The following is a 12,069-nucleotide window of genomic DNA, read 5'->3' on the forward strand; positions in this document are numbered from 1 at the left end:
TCTTTGTGCCTCCCTCAGTTTCCTTCATAAGTGTTCTATAGTTTTCATGGCACAGATTCTTTACCTCTTTTGTTAGGTATAGAAATGCAACTGATTTCTGTGTATTGATTTTATATCCTGCCACATTGCTAAATTCCTGTATGAGTTCTAGCAATTTTCGGGTGCAGTCTGTTGGGTTTTCCATATAGAGTATCATGTCATCTGTGAAGAGTGATAATTTGATTTCTTCTTTGCTGATGCCTTTTATTTCTTTTTGTTGTCTGATTGCTGAGACTAGGACTTCTAGTACTATGTTGAACAGCAATGGTGATAGTGGGCATCCCTGTCGTGTTCCTGACCTTAAGGGAAAAGCTCTTAGTTTTTCCCCATTGAGAATGATATTCACTGTGGGCTTTTCATATATGGTTTTTATGATATTGAGTTATGTTCCCTCTATCCCTACACTGTGGAGAGTTTTACTTAAGAAAGGGTGCTGTATTTTGTCAAATGCTTTTTCTGGATCAATTGAGAGGATCATGTGATTCTTGTCCTTTCTTTTACTAATGTGATGTATCACACTGATTGATTTGCCGATGTCAAACCACCCTTGCATCCTAGGAATACATTCCACTTGGTCGTGGTGATATTCCTTTTAATGTACTGTTGGATCCTATTGGCTCGTATCTTGGTAAGAATTTTCGCATCCATGTACATCAGGGATATTGGTCTGTAAATCTCCTTTTTGGTGGGGTCTTTGTCTGGTTTGGGGATCAAGGTAATGCTGGCCTTATAGAACGAATTTGGAAGTTTTCTTTTTGTTTCTATTTTTTTGAAACAGCTTCAGAAGAATAGGTATTAATTCTTCTTGAAATGTTTGGTAAAATTCCCCTGGGAAGCCCTCTGGTCCTAGACTCTTGTTTATCGAGAGATTCTTGATTACTGCTTCAATGTCTTTGCTGGTTATGGGTCTGTTCAGGTTTTCTACTTCTCCCTGTTTCAGTTTTGGTAGTTTATACATCTGTAGGAGTGCCTCCATTTCCTCCAGATTGCCTAATTTGTTGGCATATAGTTGCTCATAATATGTTCTTATAATGGTTTGTATTTCTTCGGTGTTGGTTGTGATCTCTCCTCTTTCATTCATGATTTTATTTATTTGGGTCCTTTCTCTTTTCTTTCTGATAAGTCTGGCTAGGGGTCTATAGATCTTATTAATTCTTTCAAAGAATCTGTGCGTAGTTTTGTTGATCTGTTCTACTGTTCCCCTAGTTTCTATTTCATTCATTTCTGCTCTAATCTTTATTATTTCTCTTCTTCTGCCAGATTTGAGCTTTATTTGCTGTTCTTTCTCCAGCTCCTTTAGGTGTAAGGTTAGGTTGTGTATTTGAGATGTTTTCTGTTTCTTGCTATATTGCTATCTATTTTTTTCTTAGGACCACCTTTGCTGTATCCCAAAGGTTCTGAACTGTTGTGTTTTCATTTTCATTTGCTTCCATGAATTTTTAAAAAATTGTCTTTAATTTCCTGGTGACCCATTCATTCTTTAGTAGGATGCTCTTTAACCTCTATGTATTTGAGTTCCTTCCAAATTTTCTCTTGTGATTGAGTTCAAATTTTAAAGCATTGTGGTCTGAGAATATGCATGGAATAATCCCAATATTTTGGTACTAGTTGAGACCTGATTTATGACCGGATTTATGTGATCTATTCTGGAGAAATTTCCATGTGCACTTGAGAAGAATGTGTATTCTGTTGCTTTAGGATGGAATGCTCTGAATATATCTGTGAAGTCCATTTGGTCCGGTGTGTCATTCAAAGCCCTTGTTTTCTTATTGATATTCTGCTTAGATGATCTGTCCATTGTTGTGAGTGGGGTGTTAAAGTCCCCTATTATTATTGTTTTATTATCAAGGTTGTTATTATTCATATGTTGTTATTGTTTTATTATTAAATGGTTTATATAATTAGCTGCTTCCAAGTTAGGGGCATAAATATTTATAATTATTAGATCTTCTTGTTGGATAGACACTTTTATTACGATATAGTCTCCGTCTTCATCTCTTATTACAGTCTTAGGTTTAAAATCTAATTTGTCTGATATAAGGATTGCCACCCCAGCTTTCTTTTGATGTTCTCCACAACTTCACTTTCAATCTAGAGGTGTCTTTGAGTCTAAAATGAGTCTCTTGCATACAGCATATTGCTGGGTCTTGGTTGTTTTTTTTTTTTCCCCAATCTGATACCATGTGTCTTATGATTGGAGCGTTAAGCACATATACATTCAGAGTAATGTGTTCAGGGGTTCGCTGAAAGTGTGGGTTTGCTGGGATTAGCCCAAGTTTGCATGCATTCATATTTCTCCTGCTTTAAATCCTTTCTGGAGTTCCAAATGGCACCATTTCATTCTATTTTCCAGTGAGTTGTCTGGTACCGCTCTGGTGTCCCACATCCCTGGGACTTTAGAGCCTGGCCCGTGGGGGTGGTACTCTCAGAACCCAAGCTAGGGTTAGGGTTATGATCTAGGAGCATGGAAGGTCAATATGCGGGCATTGTGGTGAGCTTCCCAGAGGACTGAGTTGAGGGCGTGGGTTCGGGCGAGTGTGAAGCTCAGGGCTTGTGGTCCAGGGGTCGCTGAAAGTGTGGGGAGGCTGGGATCGGCTCAGGTTTAAATTCAGATTTCTCCTGCTCTAAATCCTTTCAGATTTGCAAATGCCTTGGATTCCTTCTGTGTTGCAGCTGAGGCCTCTGGTATTGCTCAGGTGTCTTTAATCAATGGGGATTAGAGGCAGGTTCTGGAAGTGGTCTGCTCAGAACCAAACCTAAAGTTAGGTTTAAGTCCCATGTGCCTGGATGGACCGATTTATCTGCATTGTGTCAAACTTCCAGGAGAGGTGAGTTGAGGGGGTGGGTTCAGATGAGTGTCAAACTCAGGGTTTGTGTCCAGGGGGCCGCTGAATGTGGGGGTTCACTGGGATTGGCTCAGGTGGGCATTCAGAGTTCTCCAGCTCTGCATCCTTTCTGAGTTCCAAATGGCACAGTTTCCTTCTGGGTGGCAGGCTGAGTCCTCTGGTATTGCTCAGGGGTCCTTAATTCCTGGGGTTTTGGAGCCAGGCCTCTGGGGACAGACCCCTCAGAAGCCAACCTAGGGTTAGGGTTAGGGCCTAGGGGCATGGCAGGTCCAACCTGCTGGTGCTGTGTTGAGCGTCCTGGGGGGCTGAGTTGAGGGCGTGGGTCAGGGTGAGTGTCAGGCTCAGGGTTTATCTCCAGGGGGCAGCTGAAAGTGGGGGTTGGCTCAGGTGGGCATGCAGGGTTCTCCTGCTCTGAATGCTTTCCGGAGTTCCAAATGGCACAGTTTCCTTCTTGGTGGCAGGCTGAGTCCTCTGGTATTGCTCAGGTGTCCCCAATGCCTGAGATTTGGGAGTCAGGCCTCTGGGGATGGATTGCTCAGAAACGGACTTAGGGTTATGGGTTAGGGTTAGGGTTAGGGGCTGGGGGTAGGGTTGAGGTAGGTGTTAGAGGTTAGGGTTAGGGTGTCCCTGTCCTCTACTGAATGGATCCTATTCTCCTCCGGTAACCAGTTTCATGGTTTCAGAACATAACCTTTGAGCCTCTCTGCAATCTGCTCCCCACCTGGCTGTCCTCTCCAGCCTCACCTTCTCACCCCAGCCCCCACCTCTGGGGGATACCCAGGTGTGTGGTTGTCCCACATGTGCTCCAGGCCTGACTCTAATCCTTTACATTTGCTCTGCCTTCTGCCAGGAGCACTCTTCTCTCCCCTTGCATCATGTCAGGCATGTTCCCCCATTAGCTGGGCCTCTACTTGCCCCCTGGTGACCTGACTCGTGTCTGATGGGTGTATGTGCTTGTCCCCTATTTAAATGCAGTACCTGCCTTCCCCGTGTGAGTGATTTACTAACCTGCCAGGTATGGGGCAGGCCAGGGAAGTAGCCTCAGTGCCTGTGTAAAAAAATCAGTCTCAGGGCGCCTGGGTGGCTCAGTCATTAAGTGTCCGCCTTTGGCTCAGGTTGTGATCCCACGGTCCTAGGACCAAGACCTTTGTCAGGCTCTCTGCTCAGTGGGGAGCCTGCTTCACCCTCTCCCACTCCCCCTGCTTGTGTTCCCTCTCTAGCTGTCTCTCTCAAATAAAATCTTAAAAAAAATCAGTCTCAGAGGGGCTCACCACACTTGCTGACAATGGGAGAGCTGCTGTCCCCACAGTGGGGAGCAGGTAGTCCCCTAAAATGGGGACTAGCCATGTGAGGCGGTTGGACAAGACTCCCAGTTTCTTGGGGCTGGGGAGATGTAGACCTGGACCCAGAAGCTCACACTCTTGGATTCAAGGCTGGGGCCAAAGCAAGCCCCCTCTTCTTCCAGGGGTCCTCTTTCCCCTTCCCTGTCCATGGGTTGGACCTGATCTAGGGGAGTTCGAGGGTGACCCCTCCTAGGAATACCAGTGGTTTACTGATGGACCTTGTCAGCCAGAGGCCCAGTAGCCTTCAAGGGAGGACCCTATAGGGGGTGGAGACAGCTCTGCTGGGGGCCAGTGACAGCCCACCCAAAGCAAAGTGGGGCAGGTAGCCGGCCCTGCTGATTCTACCCACTCTGTAGGGCATAGAAACAAGGGCTGTTCCCAAAGGTGCTCAACCCATGGCAGGTGGGGCGGGATCTGCAGGGGGGCAGCCAGGGGAGGGCACCTGCAGGGTTTGCCTGGGAGCTCAGCACAGGGGGAGTGTTCCTGGCTCCAGCATGCTGACTGTGGGGCTGCATGGATTTCTAGCCTCCTAAGCCTAGGGCTCCCCTTTGTAAGATGGGGTCCTGATGGCCCCCATCTCTGGGAGCGGAAGGTAAGGAGGCCCCGCCGGCAGACTCGCTCAGGACAGGCCAGGAGGGTGGCTGTTGCTTAAAGCAGCCCAGGGCCTGCCCCCGTGATGAAGGTGCATATGGGCACGGCCCCGAGCTCTGGGGTCCTGCCACCAGCCTCTGGCAGTGACCCTCCTCCAGCCCTGTCCCCTGTCCCTGTGGATACGTGGTCTTCCTGGAGCTGTTCCTGCAGATGGTGGAGAAGCACTTCACGGTGGGACACAGGGTCACCTACTATGTCTTCATCAATCAGCTGGCTGCTGGGCCTGTGTGCCCCTCCGGGAAGGCCGGAGGGTGGTGGTCCTCGAGGTCCTTGGCGCCCCGTGCTGGGAGGACATGTCCATGCAGTACACGGATGATCCGCCGCTTCTGTAAGCAGCTCTTCCTGTCATCACGTGCTGAAATAAAGTTCTCAGACCCCAATCTGAGCGACCATGCAGGGCTGTCTCTGCAAGTAGGGCAGCAGCAGCTGGGTTCTGCCCATCGCTTTTATTTCATTTTTTATCAGAAAAGCAAGGGCAGATGCCTCAAAGCGTGGGAAAGGAGGACAAGGGATGGCAAGTATCCTGAAGCTGTAAAGCAGGCCTGCATCCTCCCCTAGGGGCAGGCACGCAGGGAGGCAGTCAGGGGGTGAGGGAAGAGCGGGAGTTGTGCTAGCAAACGCCAGGTGCAGAAAGGGGGCCTGACGGTGACATTCTTTCCTAGCTCCTAACCTGTGCCCTGCCCCTGGGGATCATGGGATCCTGCTCCTACTGGGCCATTGCGTTCAATAGTCTGAGAACAGGAACACTGTTGACGTTTCAGCTGCTTCCACAATCACTCCTGAGGGCTTACAATATATTTTCTAAGAATAACTCCACACTTCCTCTGTGAGGTGGACTACCTGGTGTGCACAGAGGTGGACATGAAGTTCCGTGACCACGTGCACGTGGAGATCCTGTCCCCCTTCTTTGGCACTCTGCACTCCAGTTTCTACCGGGCAACCCACAAGGACTTCAGCTATGAGCATCGGCCACAGTCCCAGGCACACATCCCCACGGACAAGGGCGACTTTTACTACATGGGGGTCGGTGGTGGAGGTTCACCGACTGACCTTGGCCTGTCACCAGGCGATGGGAGTCGACCTGGCCAGTGGGATTGTGGCACGATGAGAGCCACCTGAACAGGCACCTGCTGGACCCCAAGCCCCTCAAGGTGCTGTCCCCGGAGGACCTGTGGGACCTACAGCTGCTGGGTGGCCCCCCGTCATGAAGAAGCTGAGATTCATGGCTGTGCCCAAGAATCACCAGGACATCAGCAATGGTTATTGCTTGAGGGGTCGTTTTGCTGCCTGCCGGGTCTTTCACTTGAGTTAACAGATGAGTCCGAAGGAAGGATGTCATCAGTTAGGAAATACAGACGAAGGTCAGAGTGGAGGTGGTTAAAGGCCTCTTTCACTCAGAGAGCGGGGGAGCTCCAAGCCTCTGCTACACAGCTTGCCCTGCTCACCACTTCCATCTGCCTGGCTCTGAGTTCTGTCCTTTTAATGAACTGGTCATCTAGTAAGTAACATGTTTCTCTGAGTTCCATGAGCCACTCGAGCAGATTATTTGAACTTGAGGAGGAGGTTGTGGGGACCTCCAATCTGTAGCCCATAGCTTGGAAACAGGGGTGACCTCTCTGCCCAGCCACTGGCTGACCACTGAGTTAACAGCACAGGGATTCAGTGGCCACACACAACAAGGAACACAGACTTGACAAAGTTAGTTCAGAAAAGCCACTAAGCCAACAGTAGCAACTACAACGAGCAGTAATAATGATGCCTGGCGTGGGGAAGGTCTGATGTTCAGGATGCTTCCATTATAATATTCATAATCACACCCTGGACTTGTCGCTGGGGACAAGTCCCCCGGCTGGGGGTCAGGTAGCTGCTCCATGTTCCACGTGCCTTTCCCTGGCTCCCCCAGCTGTGCACAGTCCTGTGCTGCTTCCCAGCAGACGTCGGTTTTAACGAAGGCCAGGAAGATGGGATGGGTTTTCCTGACTCCCCACCCCCTGCCCCACAGTGCTGCAAGAGAGGAAACCTTTCCTCAACCCTCTTAAGGTCCCTGGCTGAGTCTGGAAATTGAGAAAGACAAATGAACAGGCAAAAAGCAAGCAAAGTGTATTGATTTATTTTGGTGGGAGCCTCAGAAGACCATGGAGACCAGCAGAGGTGATTGGAGCAGACGCTTCTACCTTTTAGATAAAGAAGCAATAAATGTGTGAAGAATTGACAGACACAGGGGTTTGGACCAGGGCTGGTAAATGGTAAAGAACTAACTAGGAAGATAAGGGTTAGTTTAACCAGGTGTGTTCGTATAGCCTTCGTGGCCCTAAGTTCCTTGACCCTGGTGATAAGCATGTCTTCCCTGTCGTCCAGGGAGAGAAAGTTCCACATGGGAGTATTCTGACCTGCTTCAGGGAAGAAGGGCTGATGGCTGGGGGTCAGAGGGACCTTCCTGCTTCTGCTCTATAAAAAAGTTCTTTCAGTTTCTATATTTGATTTGCCAAGGTGCCATATTTGGGGTAGTGTGTCCTGACCCTCACTGGCCTGGTGCTGTACTCTGTCTCCTCCTAGTATCAGGATATTGAATGCACTGCTGTAGAGACCTCCCAGACCTGGGGCAGCCCCTGTCCAGGGAGGCACCTGCCTGAAGGGGAGGGTTGCCTATGACTTCCCACGGGTGCCCTGTTGCTAAGGATGGCCACCCCTCCTCAGGGAGATTGGGTGGGAGAGTGTAGATCTTACTTCGAGAAACTGACTTCATTTCCTGCAAGTGTCTACTGGTAGTGGGATCATACAGGAGTTCTATTTTTAGTATTTTGGGGAAGCTCCGTACTTTTCCCAGCATGGCTGTGCCAATCAAAGTCAGTTCTGGATGATTTTTACCTATAAACCATAGATTTTTCAAGAACCTCTCCAGCAGAGAACATGAGGAGAACATTTTTAAGACCTTAGAGAGGCAGAGATTTCCCAGAATGCAAAGTATACTAACCATAGGAACAACCGGGTAATGTAGAAACTATGACATGAAGAACTGGTTCTCCTTCCTCCATTTCTGGCTAGTGTGCTGGTCTGTGGCTCGATCCCACCTCAGGCAGCTGGAAGGTTGACCTTCCAGGTCAGCTACCACTGAGATGGCTACTCTTCCCAGAAATTCTTTGTGGTGTGGTCGGGTTTCCCCACCTGTGCACTGATCAAGTCGCGACCTCTGACAGTGGAGCCATGGGTCCTCCAGGCATGGTCCCCCCATCCCCCAGTAGAGCCATCACACTGAGGATTTAGGGGGACGGGAGCTGCTCCTAGGCAAAAACAGTGGAGATTCTCGGGGCACCTGGGTGGCTCAGTCAGTTAAGCGACTGCCTTCGGCTCAGGTCATGATCCCGGGGTCCTGGGATCGAGCCCCACATAGGGCTCCCCGCTCGGCAGGAAGCCTGCTTCTCCCTTTCCCACTCCCCCTGCTTGTGTTCCCTCTCTCGCTGTCTCTGTCAAATAAATAAATAAAATCTTAAAAAAAAAAAACAAAAAAAACCCAAAACACCGGAGAGTCTCGCTGTCCCTCCCTGACCTTCAGATGCCCCTCAGTTACTCCTATGCTTATGGTGTCATCCTGGAACCCTGACCTGGCTGTTTTCAGACAGTTTGTCCAGTGGTACCCTCACTTTCTGGGAGGGGTATTTGCTGGAATCCGCAGTGTGTCCTGCAGCCCTACCGGGATCACTTTTTGAAGGCATATCGCCTGGGCCATCTGAGGACTCAAGACTGTGGGTCTGTGGCTTGGAGGGATCCTGAGCAGCTGGTGGGATTCTGAGCGCTGGTGGGATGGGAGGGCTGCAAGGCCCAGAGGCAGGTTTCCAGGAAGCTGTCTGGGGTCCCCGGCATCCTACCGTTTTTGAATCAAAGCCCTGAGATCTTTAAAATGCCAGCAACGTTACAGCATGGGCCAGAAAAACAAATGTCCCTGTGCACCCAACACCACCTAAACTATTGGCCATTTCTTGTCACTTGAGCTGAGTACAAAGGATTGGGAGTCAGGGCTTGATGGGGGGGCCCTGGATCAGACTTTGTATTTGGGGGCAAAGGCCATCCAGACAAGCTTGTGCTGAGCCTCAGGAGCGGGTTTGTGCGGAGACCCCAGCTGCAGGCACTGCTGTCCACTGATGCCCCCTCAGCCCGTCCCAGTGCACCTGCTGCTGGGGGAGCACCTGCCCCCTCCTTTCTGCCTGAGGGCTCTCTCCTGCACCAGGCGCCTCCTCTCCTGCCAGTCACTGCCAGCCTGCAGCCTGGGAGTGTGGATACCCCAAGTTCTTCCAGCTGCTGGGGGAGTGCCTGCCCCCTCCTCTCTGCCTGAGGGCTCTCTCCTGCACCAGGTGCCTCCTCCCCTGCCAGTCACTGCCAGCCTGCAGCCTGGGAGGGTGGATGCTCCGAGTACCTCCAGCTGCTGGGGGAGCACCTGTCCCCTCCTCTCTGCCTGAAGGCTCTCTCCTGCACCAGGTGCGCCTCCTCTCCTGCCAGCCACTGCCAGCCTGCAGCCTGGGAGGGTGGCTACCTCGAGTTCCTCCAGCTGCTGGGAGAGCACCTGCCCCCTCCTCTCTGCCTGAAGGCTCTCTCCTGCACCAGGTGCCTCCTTCCTTGCCAGTCACTGCCAGCCTGCAGCCTGGGAGGGTGGCTACCCCGAGTTCCTCCAGCTGCTGGGGGAGCACCTGCCCCCTCATCTCTGCCTGAAGGCTATCTCCTGCACCAGGTGCGCCTCCTCCCCTGCCAGCCACTGGCAGCCTGTAGCGTGGGAGGGTGGCTACCCCGATTTCCTCCAGCTGCTGGGGGAGCGCCTGCCGCCTCTTCTCTGCCTGAGGGCTCTGTCCTGCACCAGGTCCCTCCTTTCCTGCCAGCCACTGCCAGCCTGCAGCCTGGGAGGGTGGATACCCTGACAACCTCCAGCCCTGGGGACAGAGCCAGTGTAACATGGTCTCCCAGCAGGTCTGAGCACCAGGCCCTACATTGCTCACTCTCTTCCTCTGGGCTCACTGTGCCACGTCCTCTCTCAGGTTCCGTGAGCCCAAGTCCTCCTCTGCTCAGGAACCACTCTCGGCCCAGGCTCCATATGCTGGGACTGAGAGCAGGTCATCTGGACCTTCTGGACTTGTGCTTCCATGCCTGTGACATGGACACAGGCCGGCCTCACAGACTGCTCAGAGGAGACCCAGCACAGGAAGATGCAGGACGCTGCAAGGGAGATGCCAAGTGACCCCAGAGGGAGCACACAGGCCTTGCACAAGGCACTGGGCCCATGGGGCCAGTGTGGGATGCGGGCGCCCAGCCAAGGGGCATGGAGAATCCTGGTGAGGGCGGCCCTGGCGGGGGGGAGTGGGAAGCCACAGAAGGGTCCCAGAAGAGGCAGGAGACAAGGAGAGGACAGGACAGAGCTTCCCAAGGAGGTCGATGGAAGGATCAAAGGATCACAGAGACCCTTGGGAAAACTCAGAGGCCCTAGAGATGTTGGCTGAAATGCTGTCATTTGGTCAGAAAAGTTGTGTCACAACCCCCCAGTCGACACTGGATGATTTACTCTCTTGGTTCTAGGAATCAGTGTGTACCTGCCATTAGAACTCACATTGCATGAAGTCTAGGATACACTTACTTTTCATCACTTTTCAGGACTAGATTTTTCTAGAGGATGTGCTAAGCATGGGTCTCTCCATTCTTTTCTTTGTGCAACTGGCCTCTGTTTTCAGGAGCAGATTCCTGGTGCTCATCATCACTGCTAACCCTGAGGACTGCCCCCTGTCACCTCCCACAGTGGATGTGACCATGTGGGTTGGGGGCTGCTCGCTGATGAAGCCCCAGTGCTCAGTACACAGCAGGGACCCCAGATCCTCTGCTGAATGAGGGAGCACATGAGGGAGGATGGGAGTGAGCGAAAGAGAGAGGGAGGGAGGATGGGAGAGAGGGAGGGGAGAGAGGGAGGAGGAAAGGGAGGATGGGAGGGGTAGAGGGGAGGGAGGGAGGCAGGGAGGATGGGAGGGGGGAAGGGAGGGAGGGAGGGAATGGGGGAGGGAAGGGAGGGGTGGAAGGGAAGGGGTGGGAATGAATGAGGGAGTGAATAAATGACGTAGGGAGGGAGGGAGTCAAACCACAGAAGCTGGATCCATACCTCAGGAGCCATTATTTGGGGTGAGGTCTAAGGTCATCACAGCCCGGGCCCTGGATGGTGGCTCAGGGCACGTCCAACTGTCCTCCCGGTGCTGACCTTCCTTCTCCTTGGACCCGCTGTCATCCTGGATCCTCTCCACCTCCTCCTCAAACAATTCTCAATGTTCCCAGGAACAGGGTGACAGGAGGGGGTCTCAGGAGGGGCTTCCCGGATCCTGTGCCCCGAACGACAGTGTAACAGTAGCTACAAGGTATTCTATCATGAGGACTGAGACCATGGATCCCATCCATCTCCTTGGCCATTAGCATTGTTCCATTCCCTGCTCTCTCTACCACGGCTGTGGTGAACACTCCTGAAAATACATCTGTGAAAAACCGAGCCAGAGTTTCCAGGGGTTAGTCCGAGGCCGAGCATGCCAGGTGATGGGTGCACCTGCGGCCTGGGATGGGTGCCGCTCACTGTTCTCCCAGACAGGGGTGCCCGTCACCCTTTCCTCCAGGGGACCTGCATTGGACCTCCGCTTCCTCACGTTCTCCCCAGACCAGAGACCTGCCAGTCTGAGGGTGACGAGCGCTGCCTCCATAGGGTTTCCTTTGCCGGAATCCTTCCCTGGGAGCTCCACATCTCTGACACGTATTCCCTGCGTGCCTATCCTCCCCCTTGGACTGGCATGTGTTTGGTCTCCATCCCTGTGGAACCCAGTGACTTGGAGTGTGGTTTGGACCAGAGTCAGGTGAAACCTTTCTCTGGCCTTGGGTTGTGAGCAATGCTTTTGCCCTTTGTGGTGTGTCTTCCAGCTTCCTGCATTTCCCTGGTTTCTGTGTGGGCCACAGGAAGAACCAGCCATTTCCTGTCTGGGGTCAGGCTGTGGTGTCCCAGCAGGAACAGGGGTCTCGGCCCCGAGATTGTGCCCATAATTCCTAAAGCCGCCTCTCTGATTACATCTGATCTGTAATCCATCGGGGATTTCAATATCGAATAAGGGAAATTTTATGACAAACACAGAAGAAAACGAATCCCATGTGAAAATAGGTGGGCAGACACAAAGGCACCTATTGCG

General features: G+C 51.9%; 1 pseudogene; it reads left to right on the forward strand.

Annotated features, from left to right (window-relative positions):
* The first annotated feature begins 4,794 nt into the window (after nt 1-4,794).
* On the forward strand, nt 4,795-6,892 carry LOC102738604 (histo-blood group ABO system transferase 2 pseudogene; annotated as a pseudogene).
* Nucleotides 6,893-12,069: the final 5,177 nt, after the last annotated feature.

The sequence above is a fragment of the Leptonychotes weddellii genome, chromosome 13 (genome assembly GCF_054177405.1).
Source record: "Leptonychotes weddellii isolate Sample4059 chromosome 13, ASM5417740v2, whole genome shotgun sequence".
Classification (NCBI taxonomy): Eukaryota; Metazoa; Chordata; class Mammalia; order Carnivora; family Phocidae; genus Leptonychotes; species Leptonychotes weddellii.